We start from the raw sequence: 14,530 nt of genomic DNA, 5'->3' as shown, positions 1-14,530 counted from the left end.
AGTAAGTATACGATTAGGTTCATCATTGGGGGACTAGAGGACTGGGAAATCTTTAGGGGGCAACAGAAAGCTACTAAAAAAGCTATAAAGAAGAGTAAGATAGATTATGAGAGTAAACTTGCTCAGAATATAAAACAGATAGTAAAAGTTTCTACAAATACATAAAACAAAAAAGAGTGGCTAAGGTAAATATTGGTCCTTTAGAGGATGAGAAGGGAGATTTAATAATGGGAGATGAGGAAATGGCTGAGGAACTGAACAGGTTTTTGGGGTCAGTCTTCACAGTGGAAGACACAAATAACATGCCAGTGACTGATGGAAATAAGGCTATGACAGGTGAGGACCTTGAGAGGATTGATATCACCAAGGAGGTAGTGATGGGCAAGCTAATGGGGCTAAAGGTAGACAAGTCTCCTGGACCTGATGGAATGCATCCCAGAGTGCTAAAAGAGATGGCTAGGGAAATTGCAAATGCACTAGTGATAATTTACCAAAATTCACTAGACTCTGGGGTGGTCCCGGCGGATTGGAAATTAGCAAACGTGACACCACTGTTTAAAAAAGGAGGTAGGCAGAAAGTGGGTAATTATAGGCCAATGAGCTTAACTTCGGTAGTAGGGAAGATGCTGGAATCTATCATCAAGGAAGAAATAGCGAGGCATCTGGATGGAAATTGTCCCATTGGACAGACGCAGCATGGGTTCATAAAGGGCAGGTCGTGCCTAACTAATTTACTGGAATTTTTTGAGGACATTAACAGTGCGATAGATAACGGGGAGCCAATGGATGTGGTATATCTGGATTTCCAGAAAGCCTTTGACAAGGTGCCACACAAAAGGTTGTTGCATAAGATAAAGATGCATGGCATTAAGGGGAAAGTAGTAGCATGGATAGAGGATTGGTTAATTAATAGAAAGCAAAGAGTGGGGATTAATGGGTGTTTCTCTGGTTGGCAATCAGCAGCGAGTGGTGTCCCTCCGGGATCAGTGTTGGGCCCACAACTGTTCACAATTTACATAAATGATTTGGAGTTGGGGGACCAAGGGCAATGTGTCCAAGTTTGCAGATGACACTAAGATAAGTGGTAAAGCAAAAAGTGCAGAGGATACTGGAAGTCTGCAGAGGGATTTGGATAGGCTAAGTGAATGGGCTAGGGTCTGGCAGATGGAATACAATGTTGACAAATGTGAGGTTATCCATTTTGGTAGGAATAACGGCAAAAGGGATTATTATTTAAATGATAAAATATTAAAACATGCTGCTGTGCAGAGAGACCTGGGTGTGCTAGTGCATGAGTCGCAGAAAGTTGGTTTTCAGGTGCAACAGGTGATTAAGAAGGCAAATGGAATTTTGTCCTTCATTGCTAGAGGGATGGAGTTTCAGACTAGGGAGGTTATGCTGCAATTGTATAAGGTGTTAGTGAGGCCACAGCTGGAGTATTGTGTTCAGTTTTGGTCTCCTTACTTGAGAAAGGACGTACTGGCACTGGAGGGTGTGCAGAGGAGATTCACTCGGTTAATCCCAGAGCTGAAGGGGTTGGATTACGAGGAGAGGTTGAGTAGACTGGGACTGTACTCATTGGAATTTGGAAGGATGAGGGGGGATCTTATAGAAACATATAGGATTATGAAGGGAATAGATAGGATAGATGCGGGCAGGTTGTTTCCACTGGCGGGTGAAAGCAGAACTAGGGGGCATAGCCTCAAAATAAGGGGAAGTAGATTTAGGACTGAGTTTAGGAGAAACTTCTTCACCCAAAGGGTTGTGAATCTATGGAATTCCTTGCCCAGTGAAGCAGTAGAGGCTCCTTCATTAAATGTTTTTAAGATAAAGATAGATCGTTTTTTGAAGAATAAAGGGATTAAGGGTTATGGTGTTCGGGCCGGAAAGTGGAGCTGAGTCCACAAAAGATCAGCCATGATCTCATTGAATGGTGGAGCAGGCTCGAGGGGCCAGATGGCCTACTCCTGCTTCTAGTTCTTATGTTCTTATTATGTTCTTATGACAGTTTAGCATATTGATAGCAAAGTGTTTGCACTAAACTTTAATATCGTTAACGATAAGATATATCCATATTATGTGTAGCTTGGCAAATGAGAGTTTACACACTCAGGTCTCGATAGACACACGTTTCGCTTTATTCTCTTTAATCTTGTGCTCTTTTGTTCATCTACTTTCACAGGCGGATTATGTGCATTGACTCAGTCTCCAGTGACATTAACTATTAGAAGGATGTTCAGCGCAGTTAATTTGCGAGTTTACAGATCAGGTTATAAGCACTATGCAATGGTATCGGCAGAAACAGGCACAGCCTCCAATTTGCATAATTTACAAAGTAGCAGGACTGAAGAAAGATGAAATCTTGGGACGATATCTGGCGACTGATGATGAGTCGACAAAGTCTGGTTACCTGAATATAAGCGCCTTGAATGTGAAGGGCGGAGAGGTTTATTACTGTACAGGGAGGCACAGTGTCAGATAAAAGACAAAAACTCGTACAACAACCTCCTCGACTATTTTTTTCTCGGCTGAGTGTTTTTGATGCCTCTAACTGCGAAATGAGTTCGTTACCGTGTTCTCAGTGAACAAAACTAACAGGTTTATATAAGACACATTTGAATTCTGTCTTTATCCTTGGCCACATGAACAGAAAGCCGGTATAGGACACGCTGAGAATTATCTCCATGATCCGAGTTATATCACCTCGGTAATTATTTCGGAGCTTACCTTGAATATTGATGTTCCAACAGAGGCGATCCAGGAGTAGTGAGTCTATTACTTGTTGCGGCAACAGAACACAGGCTGTGTCAAAGTCTGGGATGGATTCTAACACATGGAATAGACAATGTCCCTTTGAACATTAATGTGGGTCGGTGCAGACTCGATGGGCCGAATGGCCTCCTTCTGCACTGTATGTTCTATGTAATCTATGTAATCTATGAACATAGACTGACCATTATCAGAAACGGCCGTGGAGAGAACACGGTGTCTAATGTAGACTGAAGTAGAAAAAGAATAAACGGAGATCAGAAACAGATTTCACTTCGGGCGACTGAGGGACGTTTTCCAGCGACAGTGTTACAAAAAGGTCCGTCTCAGCAGCTTTTTGCAGAGCTAACCGCTGTTCCACCGCAGCCCAATGATGCTTTAGCATCTGAACCTGGGGAACTGGCTGTCAGTGAATCTAAACAACCCGAACAGAGATCTAGTCAGTATCCTGATAAGAATACAGGATTCATTGTTAGGCACGGGGTAGGAATGGCCCCGGTCATCTGGTTATTGTCAGGGGGAAGAATTGGGCTGTGAATTGTGTCAGAAAACATTCAACCAGAAGGTAAATAAACATTGAGGTAATTCTGAGCTCCCGGCTTGTTACCAGCAAAATACTCTAGCCAAATAGACACCATGTGCCGGCTGTGGTCTGAGAGACCTAGAAACTGAGAGTGTAAATGGAGAAAGGATTTCATCTTGCTTTCGAAAGACATGACAAGATCACAAAACGGCAAAACGTGAGTGAAAGCACCATAAATTGTTTTGTGAAATTGATTTACAGTATAGCTGCAAGTTTTAAAAAAAAACTAACTAATAACATTCCTCAGCTGCTGCTCACCTGTTATTGTTGGGTGTTGTGTTTTTGGATTGGATTGGATTTGTTTCTTGTCACGTGTACCGAGGTACAGTGAAAAGTATTTTTCTGCAAGCAGCTCAACAGATCATTGTGGTGGTATGTATTAGGGGGTCATGTGGGACCTGTGAAGCCGAGCTGCTATTGGCTGACAGATCCCGGGTCCTGGTTGGATCTGCCAACTTCTGGCTCCGCCCTGAAGGCGGAGTATAAGAACCCGAGCTTCTCCCCGCAGCTTCATTCTGTTGCTGAGCTGCTGGGGACAAGCATTGCTTAATAAAGCCTGGATCGACTTCATCACTTCTCGTCTCTCGTAAGTCATTGTGCGCTACAATTTATTAAGTGAGCTTAAAAGACTATGGAGCTCCGGATCGCCCCGGAATACCTGCGGATCAGCCCCCACGCAGCGAACTTGGCAGCAGTATTCAAACACTGGCAAGCATGCTTTGAAGGCTACCTCCGAACGGCTCCCGGCCGGATCACAGAAGACCAGAAAATGCAGGTCCTGCATTCGAGGGTAAGCCTGGAAATTTACCCTCTCATAGAAGACGCAGAGGATTTCCCGACGGCGCTCGCATTGCTGAAGGGCATCTACGTTCGGCCCGTTAACAAGTTCTACGCGCGCCACCAACTCGCGACGAGACGGCAAAGTCCCGGAGAATCGCTAGAGGAATTCTACGCCGCGCTGCTAATTTTGGGACGAGGCTGCAGCTGCCCGCCGGTGAACGCGATGGAACACACAGACCTGCTAATTCGTGATGCATTTGTGGCAGGTATGAACTCTCCCCAAATCCACCAAAGACTTTTGGAAAGAGCGTCGCTAGGACTCTCAGAGGCACGGGCCCTTGCAGCCTCCCTTGATGTGGCCTCGCAAAACGCCCGCGCCTACGGCCCCGACCGCGCGGCAGCCCCTTGGGCTCCGTGGACCCCCGTCGCGACAACCCCCCCCCTCGCAAGCTTGCGCAGTTAATGCACGAGACCATCCCGGGGGGGCCCGCTGCTATTTCTGTGGACAAGCGAAACACCCCCGGCAGCGCTGCCCGGCCCGCGTGGCTATTTGTAAAAGCTGCGGCAAAAAGGGCCATTACGCGGCAGTGTGCCGATCCCGGGGGGTCGCCGCAATCCCCGGTGAAGAACGAGCCCAGCACATCCCAAACACCCCCCAACCCCCCCCCCCCCCCCAGCGCCCCATGTGCGACCCGCGGGCGTCGCCATTTTGGGTCCCGGGCACCATGAGGGGAGGATGGGCGCCGCCATCTTGTGACCCCCCAACCACGTGCGATCCATGGGGGCGACCATTTTGTCCGCCCCCGGCCGCGTGCGATTCATGGACACCACCATCTTGGTTGACATAAAAGGACCCCAGCATCGACGGTTCCACGGGGTCCGAAGAAGACGCCGCGACACTACAACCACGACTGGCTTCGGTGACACTGGATCAATCGCGGCCCCGGACGCTCCAGACGACGACAACAACGGTACTGATCAACGGATACGAGACGCCATGCCTGATCGACTCCGGGAGCACTGAAAGTTTTATTCACCCAGACACGTTAAGACACTGTTTTCTGACCATCCATCCAAGCACGCAAAATCTTTCCCCAACTCTGCGCGCCCACATTACTGGGATTAGATTTCCAGTGTAACCTGCAGAGCCTAACATTCCAATTCGGCGGCCCAATACCCCCACTCACTATCTGCGGCCTCGCAACTCTCAAGGTTGAACCGCCGTCTTTGTTTGCAAACCTCACCCCGGATTGCAAACCCGTCGCCACTAGGAGCAGACGGTACAGCGCCCAGGACTGGATATTTATTCGGCCTGAAGTCCAGCGGTTGCTGAAGGAAGGCATAATCCAGGCCAGCAATAGTCCCTGGAGAGCCCAGGTGGTGGTAGTAAAGACCGGGGAGAAGCAAAGGATGGTCATAGACTATAGTCAGACCATCAACAGGTACACGCAGCTAGATGCGTACCCTCTCCTCCGCATATCCGACATGGTCAATCGGATTGCCCAGTATAAGGTCTTTTCCACCATGGACCTCAAGTCTGCCTACCACCAGCTCCCCATCCGCCCAGGTGACCGCAGGTACACCGCCTTCGAGGCAGACGGGTGTCTATACCACTTCCTAAGGGTCCCATTTGGCGTCACGAACGGGGTCTCGGTCTTCCAACGGGAGATGGACCGAATGGTTAACCAGCACGGGTTGCAGGCCATGTTCCCATATCTCGACAACGTAACCATCTGCGGCCACGATCAGTAGGACCATGACGCCAACCTCAAAGTTCCTCCAGACCGCTAACGCCCTGAACCTCACATATAACGAGGAAAAATGCGTCTTTAGCACAAACTGGTTGGCCATCCTGGGATACGTAGTGCGCAATGGGATAATAGGCCCCGACCCCGAACGCATGCGCCCCCTCATGGAATTCCCCCTCCCCCCACTGCTCCAAAGCCCTGAAACGTTGCCTGGGTTTCTTTTCATATTACGCCCAGTGGGTCCCCCAGTACGCAGACAAAGCCCGCCCGCTAATACAGTCCATTACCTTCCCCCTGTCGACAGAGGCTCACCAGGCCTTCAGCCGCATCAAAGCGGATATCGCAAAGGCCACGATGCGCGCCATCGACGAGTCCCTCCCCTTCCAGGTCGAGAGCGACGCATCCGACGTAGCTCTGGTGGCCACCCTTAACCAAGTGGGCAGACCCGTGGCCTTTTTCTCCCGGATCCTCCAAGCCTCAGAAATCCGCCACTCCTCCGTGGAAAAGGAAGCCCAAGCCATAGTGGAAGCTGTGCGACATTGGAGGCATTACCTGGCCGGCAGGAGATTCACTCTCCTCACCGACCAACGGTCGGTAGCCTTCATGTTCGATAATGCACAGCGGGGCAAAATTAAGAATGACAAGATCCTAAGGTGGAGGATCGAGCTCTCCACCTTCAACTATGAGATCTTGTATCATCCCGGAAAGCTGAACGAGCTGTCCGATGCCCTATCCCGCGGCACGTGCCAACGCACAAATAGACCGCCTCCAAGCCCTCCACGAGGACCTCTGCCACCCGGGGGTCACTCGATTCTACCATTTTGTAAAGTCCCGCAACCTCCCCTACTCTGTGGAGGAGGTCCGTACAGTCACCAGGAACTGCCACATCTGCGCAGAGTGCAAACCGCACTTTTTCAGGCCGGATAGAGCGCACCTGATCAAGGCTTCCCGCCCCTTTGAACGCCTCAGTTTGGATTTCAAAGGGCCCCTCCCCTCCACCGACCGCAACGCATACTTCCTGAACGTGGTGGACGAGTACTTTCATTTCCCCTTCGCTATCCCCTGCCCCGACATGACAGCGGCCACAGTCATTAAAGCCCTTGGCACCATATTCACACTGTTCGGTTGCCCCACGTATATCCATAGCGACAGGGGGTCCTCCTTCATGAGTGACGAGCTGCGCCAGTTCCTGATCAGCAAGGGCATAGCCTCGAGCAGGACGACCAGCTACAACCCCCGGGGGAACGGACAAGTAGAGAGGGAGAACGGCACGGTCTGGAAAACCGTCCTACTGGCCCTACGGTCCAGGGATCTCCCAGTTTCCCAGTGGCAGGAGGTCTTCCCGGACGCTCTCCACTCCATCCGGTCGCTGCTGTGTACCACCACTAACCAAACGCCTCATGAGCGCCTCCTTATCTTCCCCAGGAAGTCCTCCTCCGGAACGTCGCTGCTGACCTGGCTGGCGGCCCCAGGACCCATCTTGCTTGGAAACATGTGCGGGTGCACAAATCGGACCCGTTGGTCGAGAGAGGTTCACCTACTCCACGCGAACCCGCAGTATGCCTACGTGGCGTACCCCGACGGCCGACAGGACACGGTCTCCCTGCGGGACCTGGCGCCCGCCGGAAACACACACACACCCCCGACACCGATCATCCCCTCCCTGCCACCGGCGCACCCCACGACCGCCCCCTTCCCGGGGGGATCGGTCCTCCTCCCGTGCCCGCCCAGGAGTAAAACAGGAATAAACAGCGAAACGCTCCCGGAGACGACGACCGCCCAAGCAAGCACCTGCACCACCACCGGGGCTGAGGCGATCGACGAGGAAGACCAGACCGCCCGCTCGACCCGGGGAATCCAGGTGACACCAAGAATGTTGTTGTAACAAAAAAAAATGTTTTTTGGTCATATTGCAAATAGTTCTCAAAAAAGTTGTACATAGCCCAGTGTAGGGCTAAAGCTGTAGTAACACTGTCCGAAATTTGTTCCAGTGCCAGCCTTGTAAACCCCTACCACCATGCGAAGCACCACCCCGCCGGGTTCCTTTTTAACAAGGGGTGAATGTGGTGGTATGTATTAGGGGTCATGTGGGACCTGTGAAGCCGAGATGATATTGGCTGACAGATCCCGGGTCCTGGTTGGATCTGCCAACTTCTGGCTCCGCCCTGAAGGCGGAGTATAAGAACCCGAGCTTCTCCCCGCAGCTTCATTCTGTTGCTGAGCTGCTGTGGACAAGCATCGCTTAATAAAGCCTGGATCGACTTCATCACTTCTCGTCTCTCGTAAGTCATTGTGCGCTACAATCATTTTTTAAAAATATATATTTTATTTAAGTTTTTCGATCAAAAAGAATTTCCATTTTTACAACTTTGTAACAAATGTACATTGACCGTTATTTAAACAATATATCAAACTAACAACAAGTGCAGAAAAAGAACAAGAAAAGAGAAATAATAATACTGAAAAAATAAATATAAACAAGTAGCATGGAAAGAAAAGAACAAAAAACCCAAACACCGAATACAGCCCCCCCCCCCCTGTCTTTCCTGTTTTCCCTTATCGCTCTGCGAGATAGTCAAGGAACGGTTGCCACCGCCTGGTGAACCCTTGAGCCGAACCTCTTAGTGCGTATTTTATTCGCTCCAATTTTATAAACCCTGCCATGTCGTTTATCCAGGCCTCCACGCCCGGGGGTCTGGCTTCTTTCCACATAAGTAGAATCCTTCGCCGGGCTACTAGGGACGCAAAGGCCAAAACATTGGCCTCTCTCGCCTCCTGCACTCCCGGCTCTTCTGCAACCCCAAATATAGCTAACCCCCAGCTCGGTTCGACCCGGACCCCCACCACCTTTGAGATCACTCTTGCCACACCGACCCAGTACCCATGCAATACCGGACATGACCAAAACATGTGGGTGTGGTTCGCCGAGCTTGCTGCACACCTCCCGCACCTATCCTCCACTCCAAAAAATCTACTCAGCCTTGCTCCCGTCATATGTGCCCTGTGTAGAACCTTGAATTGGATCAGGCTATGCCTGGCACACGAGGACGAGGAATTTACCCTACTTAGGGCATCTGCCCACAGCCCCTCCTCAATCTCTTCCCCCAGCTCCTCCTCCCATTTACCCTTCAGCTCCTCTACCATCGTCTCCCCCTCGTCTCTCATTTCCCTGTATATATCGGACACTTTACCTTCACCGACCCATGCCCCCGAAATCCATCTGTCCTGGATCCCTTGTGCCGGGAGCTGCGGAAATTCCCTCACCTGTTGCCTCGCAAATGCCCTCACTTGCATATATCGGAAGGCATTCCCAGGTGGCAACCTGTATTTTTTTACCAATGCTCCCAAACTCGCGAACGTCCCGTCCAAGAACAAGTCCTTCAACTTCCCAATTCCTGCTCGCTGCCAAGATTGGAATCCCTCATCTATCCTCCCCGGGACGAACCTGTGATTGTTCCTTATCGGGGACCACACCGAGGCACCCGTCACTCCCCTATGTCATCTCCACTGCCCCCAAATCTTCAAAGTCGCCACCACTACTGGGTTTATGGTGTATTTTTTGGGGGGGAACGGTAACGGCGCCGTCGCCAGTGCTTTTAAACTTGTTCCCTTACAGGACGCCATCTCCAGCCTTTTCCACGCCGCCCCTTCTTCTTCCCTCATCCACTTACATATCTTAGACACGTTGGCGGCCCAATAATAGTCATTCAGACTCGGCAGTGCCAGTCCCCCTCTGTCCCTACTGTGCTGCAGGAACCCCCTCTTTACCCTCGGGGTCTTTCCAGCCCACACAAAGCTCATAATACTCCTGTCCACTTTCTTGAAAAAGGCCTTTGTAATCAGTATGGGGAGGCAGTGAAACACGAAAAGAAACCTCGGGAGGACCACCATTTTAACCACCTGTACTCTGCCCGCCAGTGACAGGGGCACCATGACCCACTTCTTAAAGTCCTCCTCCATCTGCTCTACCAGTCGCGTCAAGTTAAGCTTATGCAAGGTTCCCCAGTTCCTGGCCACCTGGATCCCTAGATATCGAAAATCCCTTGCTGCTCTCCTCAGCGGCAGATCGTATATCCCCCTGCCCTGTTCCCCGGGGTGCATCACAAAAAGTTCACTCTTTCCCATATTCAATTTATATCCTGAGAACTCTCCAAACTCCCTGAGTGTCTGCATTATCTCTGGCATCCCCTCCACTGGGTCCGCCACATATAGCAGCAAGTCATCCGCATATAATGACACCCGATGTTCCTCTCCTCCTCTGAGCACCCCGCTCCACTTCTTAGAGCCCCTCAGCGCTATGGCCAATGGCTCGATTGCCAACGCGAACAGTAACGGGGACATAGGGCACCCCTGTCTTGTAATCGGAAATAGTCGGATCGTTGCCTGTTTGTAACCACGCATGCCACCGGGGCCCCGTACAGGAGCTGAACCCATCTGATGAACCCCTCTCCAAATCCAAATCTCTTCAGTACCTCCCACAGGTAGTCCCACTGCACTCTATCAAATGCCTTCTCTGCATCCATCGCCACCACTATCTCCGCCTCCCCCTCCGGTGGGGGCATCATCATCACCCCCCGTAACCTTCGCATAATGGCATTCAATTGCCTCCCTTTAACAAACCCTGTCTGGTCGTCATGTACCACCCCTGGGACACAGTCCTCTATCCTTGTCGCCATCACTTTGGCCAGTAACTTGGCATCTACATTTAGGAGGGAGATGGACCTGTATGACCCGCACTGCAGCGGGTCTTTGTCTCATTTCAGGATCAACGATATCGTCGCCTCCGACATTGTCGGAGGTAGTGTCCCCCTTTCCTTAGCCTCATTGAAGGTTCTCATCAGGAGTGGGGCCAGTAGGTCCACATATTTCCTGTAAAATTCCACCGGGAACCCATCTGGTTCCAGGGCCTTTCCTGCCTGCATGTTCCCAATTCCTTTAATCACCTCCTCCACATCAATCTGCGCTCCCAAACCTGCCACCTCCTCCTCCTCAACCCTCGGGAACTCCAGCTGTTTCAGGAAGTGTATCATTCCCTCTTTCCCCTCCGGGAGTTGGGACTTATACAGCCTCTCATAAAATGACTTAAACACCCCGTTCACCCTCCCCGCTCTCTGCTCCATCCTTCCCTCCCTGTCCCTAACTCCTCCGATCTCTCTCGCCGTCCCCCTCTTCCTAAGTTGTTGGGCCAGCAGTCGGCTCGCCTTTTCCCCATATTCGTATTGTATTCCCTGTGCCTCCCTCCACTGCGTCTCTGCCTTACCCGTGGTCAGCAGGTCAAACTCCGTCTGTAGTCTTCGTCTTTCCCTGTATAGCCCTTCACCTGGGGCCTTCGCATATTGCCTATCCACCCTCAGAATCTCCCCAATCAGTCTCTCCCTTTCTTTACCCTCTTGTTTCCCCCTGTGGGCTCTTATGGAAATCAACTCCCCCCTAACCACCGCCTTCAGCGCCTCCCATACTACTCCCACCTGGACCGCTCCATCATCATTGACCTCTAGGTATCTTTCACTACATCCCCTCACCCTTCCACATAACTCCTCGTCCGCCAACAGTCCCATGTCTAATCTCCAAAGTGGGCGCTGCTCCTTCTCCTCTCCTAGATCCAGATCCACCCAATGTGGGGCATGATCTGAAATGGCTGTAGCGCACAAAGACTTATGAGAGACGAATAGAGATGAAGTCGATGAGGCTTTATTAAGCGTGACTTGTTCCCCGCAGTTCAGCAACAGACTGGAGCTGCGGGGAGAACTCCTGGTTCTCCAACCAGGACCCGGGATCTGTCAGCCAATGACATCACGGCTTCACAGTCCCACATGACCCCTAATGCATACTACCACATTCACCCCTTGTTAAAAATGAACCCGGCGGGGTGGTGCTTCGCATGGTGGTAGGGGTTTACAAGGCTGGTCCTGGGAGGAAAAAAAATGTTTTTTGCATGTTGTTACAGTGCCCTACACTGGGCTATGTACAGGGTTTGTGAACTATTTACAATATTCGTAAGAGGAACAGAACATTCTCGTTATAGTCCCACAACATTCTTGTGTTATACGGATGCCACGAGTCGAGCGGGCGGTCTGGTCTTCCTTGTCGATCGCCTCAGCCCCGGTGGTGGTGCAGGTGCTTGTTCCAGCGTTGTCGTCTCCGGGAGCTTTTCGGTGTCTGCTTCTGTTTCACTCCTGGTCGGACATGGGAGGAGGACCGATCCTCCCGGGAAGGGGGCGGTCGCGGGGTGCACCGGTGGCAGGGAGGGGGTGATCGGTGTCGGGGGGGTGTGCGTGTTGCCGGCGGGCGCCAGGTCTCACAGGGAGACCGTGTCCTGTCGGCCGTCGGGGTACGCCACATAGGCGTACTGCGGGTTTGCATGGAGGAGGTGAACCCTCTCGACCAATGGGTCCGACTTGTGCGCCCGCACATGTTTCCGGATCAAGATGGGTCCTGGGGCCGCCAGCCAGGTCGGCAGCGACGTTCCGGAGGAGGACTTCCTGGGGAAGACAAGGAGGCGCTCATGAGGCGTTTGGTTAGTGGTGGTACACAGCAGCAACCGGGTGGAGTGGAGAGCGTCCGGGAGGACCTCCTGCCACCGTGAAACTGGGAGATCCCTGGACCGTAGGGCCAGTAGGACGGTCTTCCCGACCGTGCCGTTCTCCCTCTCTACTTGCCCGTTGCCCCGGGGGTTGTAGCTGGTCGTCCTGCTCGAGGCTATACCCTTGCTGAGCAGGAACTGGCGCAGCTCGTCACTCATGAAGGAGGACCCCCTGTCGCTATGGATATATGCGGGGCAACCGAACAGTGTGAATATGGTGCTAAGGGCTTTAATAACTGTGGCCGCTGTCATGTCGGGGCAGGGGATGGCGAAAGGGAAACGAGAGTACTCGTCCACCACGTTCAGGAAGTATGTGTTGCGGTCGGTGGAGGGGAGGGGCCCTTTGAAATCCAGACTGAGGAGTTCAAAGGGGCGGGAAGCCTTGATCAGGTGCGCTCTATCCGGCCTGAAAAAGTGCGGTTTGCCCTCTGCGCAGATGTGGCAGTTCCTGGTGACTGTACGGACCTCCTCCATGGAGTAAGGGAGGTTGCGGGACTTTATAAAATGGTAGAACCGAGTGACCCCCGGGTGGCAGAGGTCCTCGTGGAGGGTTTGGAGATGGTCTATTTGTGCGTTGGCACATGTGCCGCGGGATAGGGCATCGGACGGCTCGTTCAGCTTTCCGGGACGGTACAAGATCTCGTAGTTGAAGGTGAAGAGCTCGATCCTCCACCTTAAGATCTTGTCATTTTTAATTTTGCCCCGCTGTGCATTATCGAACATGAAAGCTACCGACCGTTGGTCAGTGAGGAGAGTGAATCTCCTGCCGGCCAGGTAATGCCTCCAATGTCGCACAGCTTCCACTATGGCTTGGGCTTCCTTTTCGACTGAGGAGTGGCGGATTTCTGAGGCGTGGAGGGTTCGGGAGAAAAAGGCCACGGGTCTGCCCGCTTGGTAAGGGTGGCTGCCAGAGCTACGTCGGAGGCGTCGCTCTCGACCTGGAAGGGGAGGGACTCGTCGATGGCGCGCATAGTGGCCTTTACGATATCCGCTTTGATGCGGCTGAAGGCCTGGCGAGCCTCTGTCGACAAGGGGAAGGTAGTGGTCTGTATTAGGGGGCGGGCCTTGTCTGCGTACTGGGGGACCCACTGGGCGTAATATGAAAAGAACCCCAGGCAGCGTTTCAGGGCTTTGGAGCAGTGGGGGAGGGGGAATTCCATGAGGGGGCGCATGCGTTCGGGGTCGGGGCCTATTATCCCATTGCGCACTACATACCCCAAGATGGCTAGCCGGTTTGTGCTAAACACGCACTTGTCCTCGTTGTATGTGAGGTTCAAGGCTTTAGCGGTCTGGAGGAATTTTTGGAGGTTGGCGTTGTGGTCCTGCTGATCATGGCCGCAGATGGTTACGTTGTCAAGATACGGGAACGTGGCCTGCAACCCGTGTTGATCAACCATTCGGTCCATCTCCCGTTGGAAGACCGAGACCCCATTTGTGACGCCAAATGGGACCCTTCGGAAGTGGTATAGTCGCCCGTCTGCCTTGAAGGCTGTGTACTTGCAGTCACTTGGGCGGATGGGGAGCAGGTGGTAGGCGGACTTGAGGTCCACGGTGGAGAAGACCTTATATTGGGCAATCCGATTGACCATGTCGGATATGCGGGGGAGAGGGTACGCATCTAGCTGTGTGTACCTGTTGATGGTCTGGCTATAGTCTATGACCATCCTTTGCTTCTCCCTGTCTTTACTACTACCACCTGTGCTCTCCAGGGACTGTTGCTGGCCTGGATTATGCCTTCCTTCAGCAACCGCTGGACCTCGGACTGAATAAATGTCCGGTCCTGGGCGCTGTACCGTCTGCTCCTAGTGGCGACGGGTTTGCAATCCGGGGTGAGGTTTGCAAACAAGGATAGGGGTTCAACTTTGAGGGTTGCGAGGCCGCAGATAGTGAGTGGGGGTATTGGGCCGCCGAATTGGAATGTTAGGCTCTGCAGGTTGCACTGGAAGTTTAATCCCAGTAATGTGGGCGCGCAGAGTTGGGGAAGGACGTAGAGCCTGTAGTTTTTAAACTCCCTCCCTTGCACCGTTAGGGTCACTATGCAGAACCCTTTGATCTGTACGGAGTGGG

General features: G+C 52.2%; 1 protein-coding gene across 1 annotated transcript in view; it reads left to right on the top strand.

The window, feature by feature from the left end:
* Positions 1 to 14,530, top strand: part of LOC140417849 (uncharacterized) — a 94,870-nt gene that overhangs the window by 49,235 nt on the left and 31,105 nt on the right. The window lies entirely within an intron of this gene.

The sequence above is a fragment of the Scyliorhinus torazame genome, chromosome 5 (assembly GCF_047496885.1).
Source record: "Scyliorhinus torazame isolate Kashiwa2021f chromosome 5, sScyTor2.1, whole genome shotgun sequence".
Lineage (NCBI taxonomy): Eukaryota > Metazoa > Chordata > Chondrichthyes > Carcharhiniformes > Scyliorhinidae > Scyliorhinus > Scyliorhinus torazame.
Note: the sequence above shows the minus strand (reverse complement) of the source record. Positions and strands in the feature narration are given on the sequence as shown.